The 5,000-nt window shown below is 76.8% G+C and overlaps 1 protein-coding gene across 1 annotated transcript in view; it reads left to right on the forward strand.

Annotated features, from left to right (window-relative positions):
• LOC140396617 (lysophospholipase D GDPD1-like) overlaps positions 1-5,000 on the forward strand; it is a 27,060-nt gene that overhangs the window by 16,373 nt on the left and 5,687 nt on the right. The gene's annotated exons all lie outside the window — the stretch shown is intronic.

A 5,000-nucleotide genomic window follows, 5' to 3' on the forward strand; every position in this document is an offset into this window, starting at 1 on the left:
AGGGAGAGTCGGTGCCCGTGGGGGGGACCCGTACCCCAGGGAGAGTCGGTGCCCGTGGGGGGGGGGGGGGGGGCCCGTAACCCAGGGAGAGTCGGTGCCGTGGGGGAGGGACCCGTACCCCGTGGAGAGTCGGTGCCCGTGGGGAGGGACCCGTACCCCGGGGAGAGTCGGTGTCCGTGGGAGGGGGACCCGTTACCCCGGGGGAGAGTCGGTGCCCGTGGGGGGGACCCGTACCCCGGGGAGAGTCGGTGCCCGTGGGGGGGACCCGTACCCCGGGGAGAGTCGGTGCTCCGTGGGGGGGGACCCGTACCCCGGGGAGAGTCGGTGTCCGTGGGAGGGGGACCCGTACCCCGGGGAGAGTCGGTGCCCGTGGGGGGGGGCCGTACCCCAGGAGAGTCGGTGCCCGTGGGGGGGGGGACCCGTACCCCGGGGGAGAGTCGTTGTCCGTGGGAGGGGGGACCCATACCCCGGGGAGACTCGGTGTCCCTGGGGGGGGGGAACCCGTCCCCCGGGGAGAGTCGGTGCCCGTGGGGGGAGGGTCCAGTACCCCGGGGAGAGTCGGTGCCCGTGGGGGGGGACCCCGTACCCCGGGGAGAGTCGGTGCCCGTGGGGGGGGACCGTACCCCGGGGAGAGTCGGTGCCCGTGGGAGGGGGGGACCCGTACCCCGGGGAGAGTCGGTGCCCGTGGGGAGGGGGGACCCGTACCCCGGGGAGAGTCGGTGCCCGTGGGGAGGGGGACCCGTACCCCAGGGAGAGTCGGTTCCCGTGGGGAGGGTCCAGTACCCCCCGGGGGAGAGTCGGTGCCCGTGGCGGGGGACCCGTACCCCAGGAGAGTCGGTGCCCGTGGGGGAGGGGGGACCCGTACCCCGGGGAGAGTCAGTGCCCGTGGGGAGGAGGACCCGTACCCCAGGGAGAGTCGGTGCCCGTGGGGGGGACCCGTACCCCGGGGAGAGTCGGTGCCCGTGGGGAGGGGAGAACCGTAACCGCGGGGAGAGTCGGTGCCCGTGGGGAGGGGGGACCCGTACCCCAGGGAGAGTCGGTGCCCGTGGGGGGGACCCCGTACCCCGGGGGAGAGTCGGTGCCCGTGGGGGGGCCCGTACCCCGGGGAGAGTCGGTGTCCGTGGGAAGGGGACCCGTACCCCGGGGAGAGTCGGTGCCCGTGGGGGGGACCCGTACCCCAGGGAGAGTCGGTGCCCGTGGGGGGGGGGCCCGTTACCCCGGGGAGAGTCCGTGCCCGTGGGGGGGGGGGGGGGGGGCCCGTACCCCGGGGAGAGTCGTTGTCCGTGGGAGGGGGACCCGTACCCCGGGGAGAGTCGGTGCCCGTGGGGGGGGACCCGTACCCCGGGGAGAGTCAGTGCCGTGGGGGGGACCCGTACCCCGGGGAGAATCGGTGCCCGTGGGGGTGACCCGTACCCCGGGGAGAGTCGGTGCCCGTGGGGGGGACCCGTACCCCGGGGGAGAGTCGGTGCCCGTGGGGGGGGGGACCCGTACCCCGGGGAGGGTCGGTGCCTGTGGGGAGGGGGGACCCGTACCCCAGGGAGAGTCGGTGCCCGTGGGGCGGACCCGTACCCCGGGGAGAGTCGGTGCCCGTGGGGGGGGACCCGTACCCCGGGGAGAGTCGGTGCCCGTGGGGAGGGACCCGTACCCCGGGGAGAGTCGGTGTCCGTGAGAGGGGGACCCGTACCCCGGGGTAGAGTCGGTGCCCGTGGGGGGGGGGGGGCCCGTACCCCGGGGAGAGTCGTTGTCCGTGGGAGGGGGACCCGTACCCCCGGGGAGACTTGGTGTCCCTGGGGGGGGGAACCCGTACACCGGGGAGAGTCGGTGCCCATGGGGGGGACCCGTACCCCGGGAGAGTCGGTGCCCGTGGGGAGGGGGGACCCGTACCCCGGGGAGAGTCGGTGGACCGTGGCGGGGGGACCCGTACCCCAGGAGAGTCAGTGCCCGTGGGGGGGACCGTACCCCGGGGAGAGTCGGTGCCCGTGGGGGGGACCCGTACCCCGGGGAGAGTCGGTGCCCGTGGGGGGGACCCGTACCCCGGGGAGAGTCGGTGCCCGTGGGGGGGACCCGTACCCCGGGGAGAGTCGGTGCCCGTGGGGGGGACCCGTACCCCGGGGAGAGTCGGTGCCCGTGGGGGGGGGGGACCCGTACCCCGGGGAGAGTCGGTGCCCGTGGGGGAGGGGGGGACCCGTACCCCAGGGAGAGTCGGTGCCCGTGGGGCGGACCCGTACCCCGGGGAGAGTCGGTGCCCGTGGGGGGGGGACCCGTACCCCGGGGAGAGTCGGTGCCCGTGGGGAGGGACCCGTACCCCGGGGAGAGTCGGTGTCCGTGAGAGGGGGACCCGTACCCCGGGTAGAGTCGGTGCCCGTGGGGGGGACCCGTACCCCGGGGAGAGTCGGTGCCCGTGGGGGGGACCCGTACCCCGGGGAGAGTCGGTGCCCGTGGGGGGGACCCGTTACCCCGGGGAGAGTCGGTGCCCGTGGGGGGGACCCGTACCCCGGGGAGAGTCGGTGCCCGTGGGGGGGGGGGGGACCCGTACCCCGGGGGAGAGGCGGTGCCCGTGGGGAGGGGGGGACCCGTACCCCAGGGAGAGTCGGTGCCCGTGGGGCGGACCCGTACCCCGGGGAGAGTCGGTGCCCGTGGGGGGGGGGGACCCGTACCCCGGGGAGAGTCGGTGCCCATGGGGAGGGACCCGTACCCCGGGGAGAGTCGGTGTCCGTGAGAGGGGGACCCCGTACCCCGGGTAGAGTCGGTGCCCGTGGGGGGGACCCGTACCCCAGGGAGAGTCGGTGGCCGTGGGGGGGGGGGGCCGTACCCCAGGGAGAGTCGGTGCCCCGTGGGGGGGGCACCCGTACCCCGGGGAGAGTCGGTGCCCGTGAGGGGGGGGGGGGGCCCGTACCCCCGGGGAGAGTCGGTGCCCGTGGCGGGGGACCCGTACCCCGGGGAGAGTCGGTACCCGTGGGAGGGGGACCCGTACCCCAGGGAGAGTCGGTGCCCATGGGGGGGACCCGTACCCCGGGGAGAGTTGGTGCCCGTGGGGAGGGGGGACCCGTACCCCGGGGAGAGTCAGTGCCCGTGGGGGGGGGGGACCCGTACCCCAGGGGAGAGGTCGGTGCCCGTGGGGGGGGGACCCGTACCCCGGGGAGAGTCGGTGCCCGTGGGGAGGGACCCCGTACCCCGGGGAGAGTCGGTGCCCGTGGGGGGGCCCGTACCCCGGGGAGAGTCGGTGCCCGTGGGGGGGGACCCGTACCCCGGGGAAAGTCGGTGCCCGTGGGGAGGGACCGTACCCCGGGGAGAGTCGGTGTCCGTGGGAGGGGGACCCGTACCCCGGGGAGAGTCGGTGCCCGTGGGGGGGGGGGGGGGCCGTACCCCCGGGGAGAGTCGTTGCCCGTAGGGGGGGACCCGTACCCCGGGGAGAGTCGGTGCCCGTGGGGGGCGGGGGGGCCCGTACCCCGGGGAGAGTTGTTGTCCGTGGGAGGGGGACCCGTACCCCGGGGAGACTCGGTGTCCCTGGGGGGGGGAACCCGTACCCCGGGGAGAGTTGGTGCCCGTGGGGAGGGACCCCGTACCCCGGGGAGAGTCGGTGCCCGTGGGGGGGGACCCGTACCCCCGGGGAGAGTCGGTGCCCGTGGGGGGGGGGACCCGTACCCCGGAGAGTCGGTGTCCGTGAGAGAGGGGACCCGTACCCCGGGTAGAGTCGGTGCCCGTGGGGGGGGGGACCCGTACCCCGGGTAGAGTCGGTGCCCCGTGGGGGGGGGGGGAACCCGTACCCCGGGGAGAGTCGGTGCCCGTGGGGGGGGGGACCCGTACCCCGGGAGAGTCGGTGTCCGTGAGAGGGGGACCCGTACCCCGGGTAGAGTCGGTGCCCGTGGGGGGGACCCGTACCCCAGGGAGAGTCGGTGCCCGTGGGGGGGGGCCCGTACCCCAGGGAGAGTCGGTGCCCGTGGGGGGGGGACCCGTACCCCGGGGAGAGTCGGTGCCCGTGGGGGGGGGGGGGGGGGGCCCGTACCCCGGGGAGAGTCGTTGCCCGTGGGAGGGGGGACCCGTACCCCAGGGGAGAGTCGGTGCCCATGGTGGGGACCCGTACCCCGGGGAGAGTCAGTGCCCGTGGGGGGGGGCCCCATACCCCGGGGAGAGTCGGTGCCCGTGGGGAGGGACCCGTACCCCGGGGAAAGTCGGTGTCCGTGGGAGGGGGAACCCGTACCCCGGGGAGAGTCGGTGCCCGTGGGGGGGGGGACCCGTACCCCGGGAGAGTCGGTGCCCATGGGGGGGATCCGTACCCCGGGGAGAGTCGGTGTCCGTGGGGGAGACCCGTACCCCGGGGAGAGTCGGTGCCCCGTGGGGGGGGACCCGTACCCCAGGGAGAGTCGGGTGCCCGTGGGGGGGGACCCGTACCCCGGGGAGAGTCGGTGCCCGTGGGGAGGGGGGGACCCGTACCCTGGGGGAGAGTCGGTGCCCGTGGGGGGGGACCCGTACCCCGGGGGAGAGTCAGTGCCCGTGGGGGGGACCCGTACCCCGGGGAGAGTCGGTGCCCGTGGGGGGGGACCCGTACCCCGGGGAGAGTCGGTGCCCGTGGGGGGGACCCGTACCCCGGGGAGAGTCGGTGCCCGTGGGGGGGGGACCCGTACCCCGGGGAGAGTCGGTGCCCGTGGGGGGGACCCGTACCCCGGGGAGAGTCGGTGCCCGTGGGGGGGGGGGACCCGTACCCCGGGGAGAGTCGGTGCCCGTGGGGAGGGGGGACCCGTACCCCAGGGAGAGTCGGTGCCCGTGGGGCGGACCCGTACCCCGGGGAGAGTCGGTGCCCGTGGCGGGGGACCCGTACCCCGGGGAGAGTCGGCACCCGTGGGAGGGGGGACCCGTACCCCAGGGAGAGTCGGTGCCCATGGGGGGGGACCCGTACCCCGGGGAGAGTCGGTGCCCGTGGGGAGGGGGGACCCGTACCCCGGGGAGAGTCAGTGCCCGTGGGGGGGGGGGACCCGTACCCCAGGGAGAGTCGGTGCCCG

This window comes from Scyliorhinus torazame, chromosome 19 (genome assembly GCF_047496885.1).
Source record: "Scyliorhinus torazame isolate Kashiwa2021f chromosome 19, sScyTor2.1, whole genome shotgun sequence".
Lineage (NCBI taxonomy): Eukaryota > Metazoa > Chordata > Chondrichthyes > Carcharhiniformes > Scyliorhinidae > Scyliorhinus > Scyliorhinus torazame.